Raw genomic sequence first — 20,976 nt, 5'->3', positions numbered from 1 at the left:
AACGTGCAAGGATGAAATGGTCCCTGTAAATATTTTGTCCAGACGAACTCCAATTCGTACCAGGAAAAAATGCTCTCTGGAAAATTTTCATTTAGACGAAATCCTATATTCGGCCCAGGACGAAATGCTCTCTGTAAAAATTTTGTCCATACAAACTCTAATTCGTCCCAGGACGAAATGCTCTCTTGAATATTTTCGTTCACATGAGTTCTTATTCAGCCTAGGACAAATTATTTTTGTAAAAATTTTGTCCAGATGAACTCTTATTCATCCCAGGATGAAAATGTTTTATCATTTCCAATTTTGACAACTTCCTGCAGTTTGTCGATACCGACCCATGGTATAACTGTTCGTATCGGACGAACTTAGTTCGTACGGGATGATAATCAGGTACGAAGTCAGTTAGTACCAATATACATTAGGTTCGTATGCAACTGATTTAAGTAAGTTCATCCAGAACAATTCACGATTGTACGGGACGATTCACTATATACATACTTGAAAATCAGCAATTTTTTGACGGTTTTTTGTGTCTTTCCTATATAAAGTCCAATTATAATTGCCTCTTAATCTTTTTGCCTTCTGATCTTCGTGCCAACTGAAGGGAGACTCAAGGAGTGAGTGTGAGAGAGTATTTGAAGGAGGATTCTTACTAGTGGAGCGCGAAAGATTCACTTGATACTCAAAGGTAAGAATCTCTACTTGTGGTTTTTTGATTACTTCACACTTTTCTCTCTTCCTTCTAAATTTCTTGTGAGAAGATTTGTCAACGAGATCCGATTCTTCGCCAACACTTGGAGAGTGTGAACAGCCAATGGGTTTTCTACCCACACTTGGAGAGTGTGAAAGGACGAAGGGTTCTCTGCCCACACTTGGAGAGTGTAAAAGGACGAAGGGTTTTTTGCCCACACTTGGAGAGTGTGAAAGGATGAAGGGTTCTCTGCCCACACTTAGAGAGTGTGAAAGGGCGAAGGGTTCTCTGCCCACACTTGGAAAGTGTGAAAGGACGAAGGGTTCTCTGCCTAAACCGGGAGAGTGTGAAAGGACGGACGGTTCTCTTCCAACACTGGAAGAGTGTAAAGTGTAAAAGGACGACGGTTCTCTACCGCACCGGATAGTGGTGGAAGAGAGTTTTGTAAAGGCTTCTCTTCCTTGTGGGTGCAAAAAGAGAGTCACTAGTGGTATTAGAGTAATACTTGGAGGGTGCCTCCGGGGAGTGGATGTAGGTCGTGTTTGACCAAACCACTATAAATATTATCTTTTTATTTTTCGCTGCCTTTTACTTTACTGTTTAACTTGTGGTTGAAAAACCTTTTTCTATAAAATTCATTAAAGTAAATTTTTGGTATAAAATTTTAAAAGAGGGTAAATTTTTAATTACCAATTCACCTTCCCCCCCTCTTGGTTAGCCACTGGGACATAAGCTTAGGTTTAACAACCTAATTCATATTGAACAAGTTTTAACAAGTGGTATGAGGACTTTGTTTTAAAATTATAAGTTTAAACTACTTTTTTATTAGCGTAGATGGCTACATTTGGAAACCGAAATACACCTGAGGGTTACTCTATAATTAGACCTCCATTGTTCGATAATATTCCTTTTGATTTTTTGAAAACATGCATATATACATTTTTACAGTCACTTGATTATCGTTGGTGGATCTTAGTCTAGAAAGGGTATACAAAACCAACTAGACTAGTTGATGGAGTTAGAGTTGAAACACCTTTTGCAGATTGGATAGTAGAAGAACATGACTTAGCACAACTAAATGCCAAATGCTTAAATAGTTTCTTTTGTGTCTTAAATTAGAAGACTACATGCGGGTTTCTACTTGCAAGAGTGGAAAGGACATATGGGATAGACTTTGTATACCTTATGAGGGGACTAATGAGGTTAAGCAATCTAGACTTAATATCTTATTGCATGATTATGAATTGTTTCGCATGAAACCAAATGAATCCATTTTTGATATGTACACAAGATTCACACAAATAGTCATCTCTTTATATGCATTGGGTAGGGAACTGACGAATACTGAAATGGTTAATAAAATTCTTCATTGTTTGCCTATTATTTATTATGCTAAAATTACTGCAATTATAGAGTCTAAAGATCTAAACATTTACTCTATTGATAATCTTCTTAGTTCGCTAATTGCTTATGAGCAAGGAGTTAGCCAAAAAAAATTGATACAGGTGAACCACGATGGGAGAAGAACATATCACTAAATGTGGAGGAATCTGAGAGTGAACACTCACAACCTGAGGATGAAGACGACATCGCACTAATGACTAGATAATTTAGAAGTTTTCTAAAAAGGAAGCAGAAGAGGATCTAGCAATGGAATCGAGGTAAATTTAATAGAAATGTCAAGGTTTCAAATGATGTTATTTTCTATGAGTGCAGGAAACCTGAACATATTAAGATAGATTGCCCAAAACTCAAAGCCACTCCTAGCAAGGAGAAGGTAGAGGAGAAACCAATTGTAAAGAAGGGTAAGAAGAAATTCCAAAGAGATTTCTGGGCGGACTCATCTTCAGACTCGTTAGAGACGAAAAAGGAAGAGGAAGTCACTAATCTATGCTTAATGGCCGATAATCTTGATCAGTCAGATCAAGAAGAGATATGTGACTTAACTTATGATGAACTTTTTGAAGTTTCTGAACACATGCATGATGCATATAGGAAAATAAAGAAAATGCATACTATTATGAGCTTATAATTTGAGAAACTATAAAAAGAACATGAAATCCTTAGGAAAGATCATGCTTTAAATAATGACAACCACATGAAATTACTTGATGAGTTTGATGACTTGAATAAAAATTATGAAAGTTTGAAATCATCCTATGTAGAACTTGAAAAGGAATTTAAAAATTTTAAGGATGAATCTGAGAGCAAAATTTATAGAATCAATTATATAAATTAAATTTTAGAATATATGAATTCAGTTTACAAATTGAAGATAAAAGCTCTCGAGAATAATAGGATACCTCCTAAACTTGAAGATTTCACTAATTCTATTTTGTATCCGAAATTTATGTAATCTCTAAATAGATAAATGAATAGTATAAGACTTAGGAAATCTTTTCCAAAAGTCAAATGTAATAATTATGGATTGATTAGACACATAGCTCACACTTGTACTTTGAAGAAGAAAACTTATTTGGTGTGAAAACCTAAGATGCATAAACCTAGATATATCATACATGCATCTCTTTATAAATTGCCAAAAGTAGAACCCAAACTTGTTTGGGTTCCCAGGTTTAACATTTGATGATCTTGCAGGGTCGCTCTCACACAAGACCTCGTTAGAGCATATGGTACCTGAATAGTGGATGTTCAAAGTATATGAATGGAGATACTACACAATTCATATCGCTGGAAGCTAGGAGTGGAGGCAAGGTTATACTTGGACATAACACCACAAGGAAGGTGGTTGGGTCAGGTATGATTGGAAATCTTAAGAATTTTTACATTGAAAATATGTTATGGGTAGAAGGCTTAAAGCATAATTTGTTAAGTATAAGTCAGCTATGTGACAAAGGGTATTGTGTAAAAATTTTTCCTACTAGCTACATATTAAGCCTAAATGGAAATAATAATTTGAATGGTATAAGGGTAAACAATGTGTATATGTTATATTTGAATTGCATTCAAACTCCTGCTACTTTTTGTTTAAAAACTATTTCTGATGAATCATGGCTTTGGCATAGAAGACATTGTCACTCTAGCATGAAAAACCTTAGGAGGATTACCCAAAAGAACCTAGTGAGAGGTATACCAAAACTAGACTTTACTAAGGACCATCTTTGTGATGCATGTCAATTAAAAAAATAGGTGAAGTCCTCTTTTCAGTCCAATGAGGATCTTAGAACTAGTAAACCATTAGAGATTTTGTATATGGATCTTTTTGAACCAGTTGGAACTATAAGTCTAGGAGGGAAGGTGTATGGATTTGTGATTGTGGATGATTACTCTAGATTCACATTGGTTATATTTCTATTTCATAAAAGTAAATCATTTGAGTAATTTAGAAACTTTTCAACTTGGATTAAACAAAAGCTATGATGTGAAATTATAACTATACAAAGTGATCATGGAGGAGAATTTGAGAATGAAAATTTTAAGGATATTTATAAGGAGAAAGGAATTGATCACAACTTTTTTCACCTAGAACCCCTCAACAGAATGGGGTAGTCGAAAGGAAAAACAAAACATTAATAAAAGCCGCCCGAGCCATGATGGCAGAATACTCACTTCCTAAATATTTTTGGGCTGAAGCGATTTGCACTGCATGTTATGTTCTGAATAGGGTGAATGTGATATCTAAATTAAATAAAACACCCTATGAGTTACTAAAAAGAAGAACACCTAATTTGTCACATTTGCATGTTTTTGGTTGCAAGGTGTTTATTCATAATAATAGAAAATCTTGAAAGTTCGTTAGAGATGTTAGGCCCTTATGAACTAGCCCAAGGCTAATTAAGAGAGAGGTGAATTGGTTATTAAAGATCTTTTAAAACAAAACTACAAACCAAAACACCACAAAAAAATCAAAGATGTGAAAATTAAACGCGGAAGCAATAATAAGAAAAGAACCCACCGGATTTATAGTGGTTCGGTTAAGCCTTGACCTACATCCACTCCTTGGAGGCACCCTCCAAGTATTGCACTAAACTAAGTGTCTCTCCTTTAGCCCCCATAGTTAGGCAGAGAAGCCCTTACAAAATCACTTCCACCTTCCCCGGTGCGGCGGAGTCGCCGGGTCCTTTGACACCAAAGAGATCTTCTTCTTTGGTGAACTTCCCTCGAGATAAGCCTTGAATTTGATAGTATTAAGGTGCAAGCCTGTCGGAGCAACCGCGTGGAATCCCCCTCAACACTCTCTTGAGTCCCCCCTCACAGGATCTTCTCCCTCTCTCAGGCTTCACATGTTCCTCATTCCCTTTCAAGCTCTCTCTTCATGTTTCCCTCAAAAGAACGAATCTACAATGGCTTCCAAATATGCTTACAAAGTGTCATGTCATAGCTTAAATAGAAGATCTCAAAATTAGCTTATTAATGCAAGTTGCCGACATTATCATTCAGGATGACACTAATATCGTCCTGTACGATCAGTGCAATTTAAGCCCAATCAGCCGGGACGTTTTGAGACGATCAGAAGAAATTTGTTCTTATTGTCCAAGATGATAATATATCGTCCTGGACAATCAGTATAAATTATCAAAATATCATCTTGAATATCACCCTGAAAAAGAGCTATCCGATATCCATTCTTCCAACATATCGGCCAAGACGATCTAGCGATCGTCCAGGATGATTTGATCATGCAATCAAGTCATAATTGCTTTCCTTAAATTCCAGATAAATTTTGGAAAAATTGCCCTGGATCCTCCTGAATAATATTTTATAGTCTTGGACGATCCTCTAGACGATGTCCAAAAATAAGTAATTCTTAAATAAATCTGGCGGCAGATTCTTTCTATTTTGAGCCTATTGTCCTGGCTGATACAAAGTCATCCAGGACGATGTGTTTTGCATAAGGATGACTACTTTAATAAGGATGCCCTAATTAGGATTTCTTCTTTTAAACAGATCATCCCGGAGGATGTTACCAAAAATAGAAAACTCTAGGAAACAATCAGAAAATCTTTCAAGTTACAAAGCATCAGGAGTCACACCAAATACAATAGACTCAAGAAAAGAAAAAGAGTATAAACTGACTCAGACCTAGTCTACCCAATCTTGAGTTGATTCTAAATTGCAGTCTGATCGTGTGAACCTGAATTATCAGTAGATAAGACAGTTATAGAGAAAAAAGAATGTTTGCTATCATCAAAATCATAAGCTATAGATCCGCAACAAATCTGCCTTAAAAAAATTTGATCCAAAATTAGATGAAGGTATTTTTGTATGATACTCAAGTGTTAGAAAATCTTATAGAGTATTCAACAAAAGAACTTTAGTAATTGTGGAGACCACACATATTTTATTTGATGAATTTGGAAGTTTGGAAGAGCCAAATATTGTATAAGATGAAATTGAGATTAACTCCCAAAAGATTGATAAAATAAATTTGGAAGAAAATTTGGAGATAGAAAACCCTTTGCCTAGAGATTTAAGATTTCTAAAAACCACCCAAATGAATTAATAATTGGTGAACCTAGTGAGGGTGTAAGGACTATGCGTGGATTAAACAAAGAAGTTAATCATTTAGCCTTCATTTCAACAATAGAACCCATAAATATTGATCAAGCACTTTTAGATGAGTTTTGGATTTTGGCTATGCAATAAGAGTTAAATCAATTTGTAAGAAAAATAAAGTTTGGGAATTAACTACAAGGCTAAAGGATCAAGGTGTAGTTGGAACTAAGTGGGTATTCAAAAATAAAATGAATGACTCATGAGTAGTCATTAGAAATAAGGCTAGATTAGTTGCTAAGGGGTATAATCAGATTGAAGGGATTGATTTTGAGGAGACTTTTACCCCTGTAGTTAGACTTAAGGCAATTAAGGTTTTGTTAGCCTTTGCCTATTTTAGAGGATTTAAACTATACCAAATGGATATAAAAAGTGCCTTTTAAAATGGGGTAATTCAAGAGGATATTTTTGTATAACAACCTTCAGGTTTTAAAAATTCTAAATACCCAAATCATGTTTTTAAATTGAAAAAGGCATTATATGGATTGAAATAGGCACCTAGGGCTTGGTATGAGAGATTGAGCACCTTCATACTTGAAAGATCAATTGAAAAAGGAAGTGTGGATACAACTCTCTTTTGAAGAGATTTGAAAAGGATATACTCATTGTACAAATTTATGTTGATGACATCATTTTTGGATCTTCAAATAAAAATTTTTGTGATAATTTTTCTAAAATAATTAGTAGTGAATTTGAAATAAGTTTAATGGGAGATTTAAGTTACTTTCTAGGCTTTAGCATTAAGCAAATTGAGGAGGGTATATTTCTTAGTCAGTCAAAGTATGTTACGGACATCCTCAAAAAGTATGAAATGGACAATACTAAACCTGTTAGTACACCTATGAGTTCCTCAGTTCAGTTGGATAAGGACCCTAAGGGAAAATATATTGATCAAAAGAAATTTATAGGGATTATTGGATCTTTGCTTTACTTGACAGCTAGCCGGCCCGATATCATATTTAGTGTTTATTTGTGTGCTAGATTTCAATCAGATCCAAAGGAATCACATTTGATAACAGTAAAATGGATTTTAAGATATATGTTAGGAACTTAGAACTTAAGAATTTGTTATCCTAAGTTTAGCTCTTCATTTGAAATAATTGGTTATTCAGATTCTGACTTTACAGGTTGTAGGGTGGATAGAAAAAGCACTTCTGGAACATGTCAGTTTATTAGAAATTCTTTAGTCACTTGGTCCAGTAGAAAATAAAATTCAGTAGCCCTATCTACTGCTGAAGCTGAATACATTGCATCAGGAAGTTGTGTGGCACAAGTACTTTGGTTGAAATAACAGTTGATTGATTTAGGATTAAATATAGGCACTATTCCAATTTATTGTGATAACACTAGTGCTATTTGCATTTCTAAAAATCCTATTCAACATTCAAGAACCAAACATATAGACATCAAGCATCATTTCATTAGGGATCATGTATCCAAAGGAGAAATTGAACTCATTTATGTTTCTACTGAAAATCAACTTGCAAACATTTTTATAAAACCTTTAGCCTTTGATATTTTCAGTGCATTAAAAACAAGGCTTAGAGTAATCGATTTGAATGCTTAATAAAAATATTTTTTGCAACATTGTTGTGTGTTTCTAGTTAATAATTTTGTGTGAATCTTTGAGTTTGTGATTTTTCTATATTTTGAGTTTGTGTTTTTTTATTTTTCTATTGTGTTTTGATTTTGCTTGAGTGCATGTTTTTGAAAAATTAAGTGACATTCGTTCAAGACAAAAATATTTTCATACGAGATGAAGTGTGTAGTGTGTCAACTGTTGGATTTGAACCATTTGCATGCAATTTTTCAGTTTTTATTTTTCAGTTCGTCTGTACGATCATCACGATCCTCCGGACGAAATTTTCAAATGACGGGACGATTGAATGATAGTTAAATGGATAAGATCATTTTTAATATTATATTCATAAGTACAAACCTTTGGTTTGTCCGGACGAATGCTTGGTGAATCGATGTGGGGGACGGTTTCAACTGCCATTAAAACGATCATAAACTTTTGATCGTCCAGGACGAACACCTGTTCGTCTGTACGATCGTTTGGTCAGAAGTCTGTACGAAAGGTCGCTTCGTAAGTTGTGTGATTATGAAAAGCCGTTTCATTTTGGACTCATTCGTTCATCCATATGAAATTTTTCATACATGACGAACTGAATTTCGTACGAGACGAAAGTAATTTTGTCCGTACGAACAGTCGTATTTCATTAAATTGACCGGCTATGAACTCAACAGTCACACTCACATATCCCTTTCAGAACCCTTTCTTCCTTTAGATCTTATCCATGGAAAGTTCAAGCAAATGATAAAAGGTTCTCGCCAAGGGTCCATACAAAAATTCTAGCGAAAACTTTCTATCCAATGCCAACGAAGAATCTTTTCCTAGATTTGTCTCCACTAAGATGACCCCGTCTAGAGTTCTTATTTAGGAACAACTAACCTTTCAGGTAATGAACTTGTTTGCTTCAACTCAATTTGGTCTCATTCTCACACTAGTCCACCACTACAACAAAGAGACCTTTCATTATTTCCTAGCAAACATGTCCTTCAACTCTGACCATTCTGTAATCAAGTCCTATGTTTTTAAGAAGAAAGTTGAAATCACTAAGGCTGACTTAGGAATCTTTTTGAACTTAAGGACTGAGGGAATTAGAGCCCATACCATGACCACTACTGCTGATTGGAGTGAAATTAATGAAGTGATTATAAAAATTATATTTAAGGAGCATATGCCAAAAGTGTCTTCTCTTATTCGCAATGCTCGTATCATCTAGCATGTTCTTCGAACTTCCATAATTCCTAAAGTTGGTGATAGAGTCAACATTACTCCTCTTCTTTCAACAGTAACCTACTTGATTATGACTAAACAACCTATAGATGAAGCCCAACTAATCCTTGACTATATTTATGGACTTTTTGAAATTGGTCATGTCGCCCATAAAAGAAAGAAGAATATTGCCTTAGGACATCTTGTTGCCTACATTTTATAGAAGAAGTATGAATTAGTTCATCTAGTTCAAGATTTTGAAGAACCTCTCCACTATAACGACGGATCGTTTAGAGCAATCTTCAATAAAGATGAACCACGTAAAGCACAGGTTATTAGTGACTCAGAGGAGGAACATGAACATGCACCTGCTAGTGAACCAAATTAACAAGATTTGGTTCAGAGATTTGATCTCTTAGAGATCATTTTGATCAAAGATTTGATCAAATTAAAACTCATTTACAGCAGCAGGATGTTCAGTACAATCAGGACATGGGGTATATGAGAGAGCAGATAAATGATATTAGTTCCAACATGCTTATGATAAGCAGTTATTTTAACTTCTTTAGTACTGTACCTCCTCCTTCTCGTCCAGATCAGGGACCATCCGAGTGACTCATGTACTTGCTTATGTTTTCTTTAGTTGATGTGATTGTAGTGTGGTAGTTTATGATGTATTTTTCTTTTTGTTATGTGTTTGTTTCAGCTGATGTTTTAGTATTTGAGTTTTTATGTAATATTGATATCATTTCTTAGATTGTAATATTTATTATAATGATATCAATATAAGTTATCTTGTTTTGTTTTAATCTGATTTTGAAATATGTGTTAGCCTATATGAAAATCCTTAAAATTTTTTGATCCTACAAGTGCTATAACTTAAACTGCAACTCAAAATTAAATTCATTAGAAAATTTAATTTTTCTAAATTTAAGTTTTGCTTATAACTTGATAAAATTAAGAATGTCAATTCATGTCTCTTATTAGACTACATTAATGTTTAATATTATTATTGCAATTGTGATGTTTTCTTATTTTATATTTCACTTATCAATAAATATTGATGCACTTAGAAAAATTTGAAATTTTTTATTATTGATTTTAGAAAGATCAAGATTACTCTTTAAAAATATACAAATGTATAAAAACCAAAAGAAATGCGCAATGGTTCGCAATTTGAAAAAGATGTACAAAATAAGCCCACAAGTAAAAAGATGCACAAAATGTGCCACAACTATTGAAAAAGATGCGCAAAGCATCACATGTGGTAGTTATTTCTTTCCACAATCTTTTAATCTCTTAATTCAAATTGATCTTCTGTACATTTATATTTCGTATTGACATTTGAAATATACAAATTTTATATTCATCGTTTTTGGAATAATCTTCTTTATCTTAGTGTCTAAATTGATTCATATTTTTGATATATACTTTTTATTATCAATGTTATATCTTTTTTTAAATTCTATGAATCATTTTTATTTACCTAATGATTTGATTTTATTTGCAATATTTATTTCAATCACTTTCAAGGATTAATTATCAAAGGATTATCATATAACTGCTTATATTTCTGTACTTTTTCTTCTTCTCTTTTTGCTGTTGAAAAAAAGGGGGAGAAAATATTATTTGTATTGTATTTGTGTGCTTGTTTGTATCGTATCTGTGTGCTTATTTTGTATCGTAGTATTTTTTATGTTATCGTATTATTTTCGTATCTTCATATTATATCTGTTTGTAGTAAAAAAAGTGAGAAAAAGATAAAAGATAAAATTGTTGTGAAATGCCTATTTATTTTCATATGTTCATTAATTCAGGGGGAGTTTAGGAGATTCTTATAATTTAAAATTTATACAAATAATAACTATTTTGCCATCATCAAAAAGGGGGAGATTGTTAAGAGAGTTTCTATTTGCATGTTTTACATTCTTGTAATTTATAAAATTTTGATGATCCTAAATATTATTATTTTAAAGTTTTATTTTCTCCTAACACTTTTTAGAAGAATTGTTTTTGCTCTTGTGTGGACTAACATTTCAGGATAATCGAACTCCAGACTAATGAAGACTTCAAATCAAAATTCAGCATGAGATAATTTGTAAATTGAAGCTTGTACTTTTCATTGTATTGAGTTTGAGAGGGAGTGATTGTAATTAAATAACTTAGCACACACACACTTGGGGAGATCTTTAAAATTCATATTGATCGTACGAGAGGAACCATGTTATTACGGGACAATCAAGTCAGTTATCCCCTCGGAAGAGCAATGGAACGAATATGAAGTGAGAAAATTTTTCTAAGTCATGACCGTCTAGACGAATTTTTCTATTTGTCGCAGGATGAAATGCTCACTAAAAAATTTTTGTTTAGATGAACTCCTGTTCGTACAAGGACGAAATGCTCTCTATAAAAATTTCGTCCAGACAAACTTCAATTCGTCCTAGGACGAAATGCTCTCTAGAAAATTTTCGTTCAAATGAAATTCAATATTTGGCCCAGGATGAAATGCTCTATGTAAAAATTTTGTCCAGACGAACTCTAATTCGTCCATGAACGAAATGCTCTATGGAAAATTTTTGTTCAGATGAGTTCATATTCAGTCTAGGATAAAATGCTTTCTGTAAAAATTTCGTCCAGACGAACTCTTATTCGTCCCAAGACGAAAATGTTTTATCATTTCCAATTTTGATAACTTCATGCAGTTTGTCAAAACCGACCCATGGTATAACTGTTCATACCGGACGAACTTAGTTCGTACGGGATGATAATCGGGTACGAAGTCAGTTCGTACCAATATACATTGGGTTCGTATGCAACTGATTTAAGTAAGTTCGTCTAGGACGATCCACGATCGTACGTAACGATCCACTATGTACAAACTTGAAAATCAGTAATTTTTGGATGATTTTTTGTGTCTTTCCTATATAAAATCCAATTATAATTACCTCTTAATCTTTTTGCCTACTGATCTTCGTGCAAACTGAAGGGAGACTCAAGGAGTGAGTGTGAGAGAGTGTTTGAAGGAGGATTCTTACTACTAGAGCGTGAAAGATTCACTTGGTACTCAAAGGAAAGAATCTCTACTTGTGGTTTTTGATTACTTCACTCTTTTATCTCTTCATTCTAGATTCTTGTGAGAATATCTGTCAAGGAGATCCGGTTCTCTGCCGACACTTGGAGAGTGCGAACAGCCGAAGGGTTCTATGCCCACACTTGGAGAGTGTGAAAGGACGAAGGGTTATCTTCCCACACTTGGAGAGTGTAAAAGGAAGAAGGGTTCTCTGCCTACACTGGGAGAGTATGAAAGGACGTACGGTTCTCTGCCAATATTGGGAAGAGTGTAAAAGGATGACGGTTCTCTGCCGCACCGGATAGTGGTGGAAGAGAGTTTTGTAAAGGCTTCTCCGCCTTGATGTGGGTTCAAAAGAAGAGTCACTAGTGGTATTAGTGCAATACTTGGAGGGTGCCTCTGGGGAGTGGATGCAGGTCGTGTTTGGTTGAACCACTATAAATCTTGTATCTTTTTATTTTCCGCTGCCTTTTATTTTACTATTTAACTTGTGGTTGAAAAACTTTTTTCTATAAAATTCATTAAAGTAAATTTTAGGTATAAAATTTTAAAAGAGGGTAAATTTTTAATTATCAATTCACCCCCTCTTGGTTAGCCACTGGGACATAAGCTTAGGTTTAACAACCTAATTCATATTTAACAAGTTTCAACAATAGTCATTACATAATCACTCAATCCTTCACATAGAAAAAACTAAAAATAAGAGTAGCATTCACTCGCATATAAAAATACATGATTTTTCTTATTCTTAGTTCTTCTCATCCATAAAATTTTAATCTATGACCATTAACCTTGAAGATATGAAAAGTTTGTTTATCTTGAATCCTTATGACACCATTAGGATATGTTCTAATGAGAGTAAAAGAGCCACTACATTCAAATTTAACTTTTACATAGCAGTATTTCTTTCCTATTAAAAAAATATAAGATATATTGACCACGAGAAAACTCATGATCTAAAACTCCACATACATGCATTTCTTAATCTATGTATTATAGATTTTGTATCCTCATAAACTTCATTTGTGAATTCATGAAACTTAACAACAATTGTAGAACTTTGGATGTTTATAATACAAAAGGAATCTTCATTCTTTAAGTGTGCTTCACTTCTTTTTTAGGATGAATACTTTCATTTCTTTCCACCAATTTCTTAGAAAAAAAAATCTAAAAATGAAAGGAATACACTCGCAAATACCACACTACAAAAGGATTGATGGGGATAAAAAAACAGCTATTCAACTTATCCTTTTTATGAATTTAACAGGTGCAGAAGCACCAAAATTTGAATTTTAAAATGATGCGACACAACCAAGCATATCGGCACTACAAGCAGTGCTGCGACACCATTTCATCTCTCTTAGTTTTTTTTAATCATTATAAAACAAATGACTACTACTGTTAAATCTTATCTACCAAGCACAGAACAAATTAAAAGTTGGGTTGGCTCCCATATAATGCTAAGTTTATAGTCTTTAGCGAGACTTGCCAAGATTTATCAATTTGGTTGGGTTACGTTGCTAGCAATCCTCAAATGATTATCACTTGGATCATTTTTTTTCCTTTGGGTTAACTTCAATATTTCTTGGCAATGATCCAAGAGGTTTATTACTGACTAAAATTGCAAGCTGACTTAATTGGGTTTCCAAATTTTTAATTGAAGCAGTTTGATTTTATAATTGAGTTCCTAATTGCATTACTACATCTTCCAATAGTGATTTTTTACTTCCAAATTGATTATTTTGATTAAATCCTTGATTATATGTAGTTCTAGAATTAATAGCAGATTGTTGAGGATTGTTCTAATTATATATATTGGAGTAGGGATTATTTTTTATTCTAAGTAAATTAACATTTTTTGAAATAGTTATTTTTATTTCAGTTTCAAACAATAAAGGTTTCTTTCTATGTTTAAAACATGCAACCATTAACATGCAATAAACAAGTAAAATAAAAGATATAAATAAGTATAATTATGCAATTAATTCAATAATATAGTTAAAATCTACAAAAAAACAAAATACTTCCCCGACAACGACACCAAAAACTTGATGGGGGATGTGGATTGAACTTTTGAATTATATAAAAATCTGTGGCTCCATCACCCCAAAATAATGCTTAGATTTTCTTTGATATAAATAATAATAAACCCCACTTTATATAAGTAATTATACATGCCGAATTAAATAATAAAGTGATATAAGTGTTGAACCCACATGGAAGTACCGAACTACTACTATTTATTCTAATTGTAATAATTATCCTACTGAAATAAAAATGATAATTTTGGAGATTCTATCACTAAATAAAATAGTAAAAAAAATATTTTATATAATATTTAATTAAGGTATTTTGGTTTGATGAATTGAAATTGCATATTTTTCATAATGAGACTCTTCATGGTAATATGATTCAGAGCATATGCATATCCCTAGATCTCTATCGAGCTTGTTTGGGTGAAAAAGGATATATGCTGATCTCCTACAGTTATAATATCTCCTTAAGAATCTAGAATATTTTACATCCAATGTCTAAACATGTAAATATCTTATCTCAATATTCTTGGTTATTCTTGCATTCCTTCGTTGAGGCTATATATCACACTAAATTAAACTACACATGGTGACTATGTACATTAAATAATGAGCCAAATAATATTGAAGACGTCTTTTAACTGTTATAGAATAAGAGTCTTCATTAGTACTTAACATACATTTTATATCATCAATCTAAAAAAAAAAGAGAATTAGCTAGAAATTAAATGAATAACTAGCAAACTCATTTTCATTAAATTCATGGAAGAATGAAAATGAAAGAGAGTGACATCACCATGAATGATCAAAGTATCTCCTCCATGGTCATTCTCTCTTTAATTTACAAAGTTGCTTCAAGAAACACAAGCTAAATACTCCAAATGATTATATCTTATACTTCCCTAGCCTCCCTTAAATTTTACTCTAAAAGGAAACTAGAGATGTACTTTAAAAAGTACTGAATTTAATATAAGTGACTAAACTCGCTTACATATATAATATCACAACTATTTATAGAAAAATATAAAAAGGCATCTGTTGTTGCAATGCTTGAAATAATGGTGCTGAAACGCCTTTGAAGTGAACTAGCATTGAAGCTTTTGAACTATCGCGATGCTTGTATATGTGGATTGGTTAATTAGTGAATAGTAACATCTCTTCATTAATAGAATGTAGCCCTTAGAAGTTACAACTGCAATGCCGCGATGATGTAGACATTTGAGCATTGTGGCGCCCAAGTGCAAAAAATGGCGCCAATACATAAGAAATTATGGTGATGCGACATTTGAAAATAGAGAATCCAATGTTACCAAGCTAACTTTTTTACGCCACTTTGCTAATAATGTTGCGGCTCTATCTATGTTATTGTGGCGCTTGCAAACATAGATGAATACTGGAGCTTCTTGTCATTCAAAATGTTATTTAAGTTTTACTTCATATAAATGAAAGGAAATATGTTTTTTTACTAAAGAAAAACTTAAAAAGGATTTACTGACGAGAGATGATTATGTCGAAGGGGGCACATGTGTTTGAAATCAAGGGCCGCATGGGTCTATCGAGGAAATACATTGTCGATCAAAAGGAGGAGAGTTTTACACAAAAGGATAATGCTCTACTATGTTTATGTGCATGAGAGGCTACATACATAGGGCAATTTCTAATAAGATTAAATGGGAAACAAAGTGATATATTTAATGTCTTAAAACATTTTAAGTAAATAGAGTTATTATATATATATATATATACTATAAATTTTCTCATATAATTTTTTTTAAGCCAAGCAAAATGCATTAAAACTGGAAAAGAAAATAACAAAACAACCTTTGTGATAGAAATCCTATCACAATCATTCCTTATCAAGTCAACAAAACCTGAAGGAATTTCACTAAAAACAAAAGAATCCAAAAAAAAAAAACTACTTGGAGGGCATATTTAGAACAAGCATCAACTATCCCATTTCTCTCTCTATAAATAAAATGAAACTTTACATAATGAAAAACATCTAAAAAAGGGAAATCTAGCCTTAGAATCTTCATCCAATTATTGCTTCTCATAAAAGAATCTTGCAAAAAAGTAATAACATTTTTACCTTCTATAATAATATTAAACTTATCCATTATCCAATTTTGAATAACATTTTTGAAATAAAAAATAGCTAACAACTTCATTAAGGAAATGTCCCAATGCTTCGACCTCTTTGGCATAAGCTAATAGTAAATTTTCACAGATACTTGAGTGTGAAAAAAAAGGCAAACGAATCCAATCTACCGAGAGAGAGAGAGAGAGAGCGAGCGCCAGTGAGCGAGCACGCGATTGCCGTTCTCTTTCGTTCCAAACAGCTGCTCGATTTCTGGATTCCTTCAACCTTTTTTCAAGCATTAATCCTTGCCATGACAGATAGAGAGAGCGCGATGGCCGGTGCTACCTCTCTGGAGATCTAGCAACCGTCTCTCTGGAGTTCCCCTTCCAAGACAGCGGCGCGGTCTGACACTTGTTCTCGCAGCAGTCTTTTCCGTTTAAGTCTCCGTCGTGGTTCCATGCGCTGGCGGGTAATCCTCCCCAACCATTTAGCTGCTATCTCTCTTAGTGGATTAGGACATTCATAAGAGTATTAGAATATGTACTTTTCGCACTTGCATGTAAAAGTAATCATTGCATTTACGCTGAAAGGTTTATCCATTGACATTTTAGTGTTATAATGGTAACCTTTTCGTATACCAGCTAGGACTGTTTGGAAAATCTTATGTTCTGCTGCATCGATGGATCCATCTAGATCAGAGTTGCGGCGTATGCACCGATCCGTATTGTTTTATTTGGATTGATGGAAACTTAAGGAAATAAAATAAAACGCAAACACTTTGTGGTTTGGTTATGTGTCTACAGCAATTGATTGGAGTTTCAACCTTTTTTTAAGATATCGTTTCACCCATCTCAGCATCCAAACATAGCACCATACATGTTTCTAGACTATGAACTGTATTGAAAGAGTTATATTGTTTGGGTGTTTTTGGGAATCCCTAAAAAATGATGGCTATCCAAAGTTTTACCAGTTGATTTTGGCTTGTTTGCTGGGGGTATTTCCATTCTATTTTTCTTGATGAAAATGGTAGTTGTTAGAATGAGGGTGAAGGTTGAGATATAATGTGCATTCTCATTAGTCCTCAATGTAATATGTAGCTTCTCTTTCTGTATGATTTCTGCGCTGTTGTTGTTCTTAAAATTGTTTGAATTGTTTAAGGGATACGAGCGGTCGCTCGTTGTTCTTAAAATTGTTTGAATTGTTTAAGGGATACGAGCGGTCGCTCTGTGAAGGTTACTTATTACTTGTATTAAAGCCATTAAAGAACTTGCATCTTGTGATGAATACTTCCAAGGCTTTCTACAAAGTTTGACATGTACATAGAAAATAAGCAATCCATCCAGAGGAATTGAAACATCATTACCATATTTAGAATAAGATTTCCTACTCAATTTCTAATTACCTTTTCATGATTCTTCTTCTTTGTTAGTTTCATATTCTTCTTGTTCATTTGATGAATTATGAGTACCTTGTCTAGTCAATAACTTGAACGAATTATTGTTGGAATTTGAATTAAAATAATAATGTTTGTTCTGCTGATGAGATAATGAAACACTAATATATTTCAATAATGGAACTCTAATAGATGGCACTATTGAAACCATAAGTTAAACGTCATATCATGCAAATATACTTATCATTTTTACTTGTTCAACTGAATTACATATCAATGATCAAGTAATGACTGATGCCTGATGGAATCACAATGCTGAAATGAGCAATGATCATTGCTTTGGTATTATGACCAATGATATGTACAGGATGTGAGATAAGTTTATCCAAGCTGACTGTTAATAACATTTTTTTATTTTTATCTTTTACTTTTAACATAGCTGCTGCTTATCTTTGATAAACATAAACTTAAAGAATTTTGTGCAGTGAGGGAAAAATATATGACATTTACATTACATATATATTTACATCATAATATACTACATTGAGATAGATTTTATGATGGTTATCATCGCAAACAACCTTAAAAATAGTAGTAATTTAGCATATGTACTTCAGGTATACATGAAACTTGACTTGATTGATTATTTACAATTAAGTTTTGTGAAATATTCATCTGATCCTGTCAATACTTGGCCGGATCAAGCCTGAAATTGTCATATGAGGAAAACTGTCACACTATTTTGGTAGAAAGAAACTTGTTAGTTTGCAAATGTTGGTTTCTTGGCACTCTCTCACTCTTTTGACCAATCTAACTTCAGATTGGTTGCGTGGAAAATACTTTATAGTGATTGTAATGACTTAATTCATGTAAAAGGTTGCTGTTTATTATATATTTACCCATAGGAAAAAAATCAATTGTTTCAATTTCTTCATTTTAAGGAATGTACTTTGATTGAAAAATTACCTTAATATTTAAAAATGAAGAAGTCCAACAGCTGTCACTTTAAAAGCTGAGTGATTTTCTTTGTAGTTGAAATATAAAACATGATTAACCTCTAGACAAGTGGTGAAGTGTTATATTACTTATTGATGAGGACATCATTTAGAGATTCAAACACGTGTACCGGCGACAGAATTGTAGATCGAAGGCTACGATTCAGCGTCTCTACTTTTGATGCATTATGTTTTATTTAGTTTTGTTGTTTTCCGAATTTACCCCTATGGGGAAGTGTTTTGTCATTGTAGCCCAGAGGGCAATTGTGTACTTTTCTTTTTTTATGTTTGAGACCTATATATAGTGGTCCTTTGTGTTATAATAGGATGTGACTGATTAATGAAAATTCAGATTTCTCTTTGTCTCCCTCAATGTTGAGTGTTTGAGAGAAGAAGGTAGACCCAAGGTGTGGGCAATCGCAATACTCGTCAACCTTTGGAAGGGTCCAAGGTTCGTAGATCTACTTTTTGTTCATTGCTTCTCCTCCAACCTCTCCCCCCTTTCTCCCACCCGCAGCCGGCTTGCTCTCTCTCTCTCTCTCTCTCTCTCTCTCTCTCTCTCTCCCACCACTCCCTCTTTGTTCCCTACCCGACCACCATCCCAACCTACTGCCCCACCTTAATCTTTCCCGCCTCCACCCTAGCTCCACCACCTCTCCTCCCTTATCACCATATCACCGGCCATACACCACCCGCCCCTTACTCACCATTAACTAAATTGAAGACTTTCCTAATTTAGGTAGCCAAATTTGGAGGGATTTTAAAATTCAAATTCAAATTGATTTGGATTAAGTTCTTTCATAATTTCCTACCCTAATTAGGCAACCCCTCAATCCTCTCAAATCTGAAATTAATTTCAAATTTTCCATTTTATTTATTTAATTACTTGGGCCCACAATCCAAGTAATTAAATCTCCCCAAATCCCTCCCTATAGGGCCGGCCACCTCTTCTCTCTCCAATTCCATTAATTGGAATCCAATTAAGGATCCAATTAATTAAATCTCTCTCTCTCTCTCTCTCTCTCCCCCACACACACACACACACAAAATTCCCTCCCAACCTCCTTTTATTTCTAAGAATTTAACTTGGGTGAAACATAAGTTACTAATTAGCAACATTCATGTTCAATAATTATTGTTACAATCCAAAGCAACTCTTCCGCATGTATGTTTCACATCACTTATCCCTCAAAGATTTTTTCAATTGTTCCAAACCCCGCAAAATGAAAATGAAGCCAGGTAGTCATGGCTAAAGCAAACTATGATAACTGTTCACCCTTTGAATAGACCTGTCAATTTCGGGTTACGGGTCGAACCCGACCCGACCCGTAACTGACCCCGATTTATTCGGGTTCGGGTCAACCCGACCCGGTTTTATAAACGGGTCGGTTTTCGAAACCCGAAACCGACCCGTCTCGGTTTCGGGTCAACCTGACCCGACCCGGTTAACCATATATACAGTAATTTTAAGTATAATTTAAGGAAAAAAAAAGAGCTAAAGTGCAAACAACAAACTGCAAAATAGCAATTATATATTTAGAGAAATACTAATTTACAAATTGTCAAATTACAACAATACAACCCATCATTTACACATTTGTTTTAGTTACAAAATTACAAACTTAATTCAATTTTAAGGAAATACTTATTTACAAATTTACAACCTCAACACTCAAAATTCAAATTCAATACTTATTTACAAAATTTCAACATTCAAAATTCCGACCTCTATCACACTACAATCCTGCTGATTTGCTCCCCTCGTCTCCTCGAAATAACAGCTTCAAATCTGCAATGACCTGGAATAAAATCAATTATATAGTTTGCAAACTCAAATAGACAAATATGTAAAAAAAATATTGCTCTGCTCAGATTAAACCTTCAGATTCATTAATCATTTAACCTCATAATGAGATCAATGTGATGTACGATGTAAGTTTAATCAATATTGTCATATTGACAAATTACCATCCTAAGTGACAATTTATATTAACTTAATATCTGTTCTTCGAATAAGATTGTAAGATAGTATCTGCTATTCTAAGTTAATAAAAATTGTCACTTGGTTGTAAATTGTAATACTACATAGGATGATAAGAACTTACAGTTATAAGATTCCCAATTTCATCTTAGAAGGTTATTCATCATCGCTTCATTGCAATTTTCAACTTCCAAAATCCGATAGCAACGGCCAACGCCCAACAGGTTACAGACTTATAGAGTTACAGACTTAAACAGAAGTTACAGAACTACAGAAGAAGCCTTACAGAATTTTGAACCAAAGTCCCACACAAAGCCTCAGGCCCTCAGCCCTCACCCCTCAGGCCCGAGAACTGAACCAAGCAGAAACAGCCATAAACTGAACCAAACACCAGCTAGCAACGGGTTACAGACTTACAGCAGCCAACAAGGCAACAA

General features: G+C 33.7%; 1 protein-coding gene across 1 annotated transcript in view; it reads left to right on the top strand.

Moving 5' to 3' along the window:
* The first annotated feature begins 16,297 nt into the window (after positions 1-16,297).
* LOC110109386 overlaps positions 16,298-20,976 on the top strand; it is a 26,194-nt gene continuing 21,515 nt past the window's right edge. The window contains exon 1 of the mRNA XM_020840445.2: positions 16,298-16,639. The gene's annotated coding sequence lies outside the window, so the exon portion shown is untranslated. The remainder of the gene's footprint in view (positions 16,640-20,976) is intronic.

This window comes from Dendrobium catenatum, unplaced genomic scaffold (genome assembly GCF_001605985.2).
Source record: "Dendrobium catenatum unplaced genomic scaffold, ASM160598v2 fragScaff_scaffold_913, whole genome shotgun sequence".
Lineage (NCBI taxonomy): Eukaryota > Viridiplantae > Streptophyta > Magnoliopsida > Asparagales > Orchidaceae > Dendrobium > Dendrobium catenatum.
Note: the sequence above shows the minus strand (reverse complement) of the source record. Positions and strands in the feature narration are given on the sequence as shown.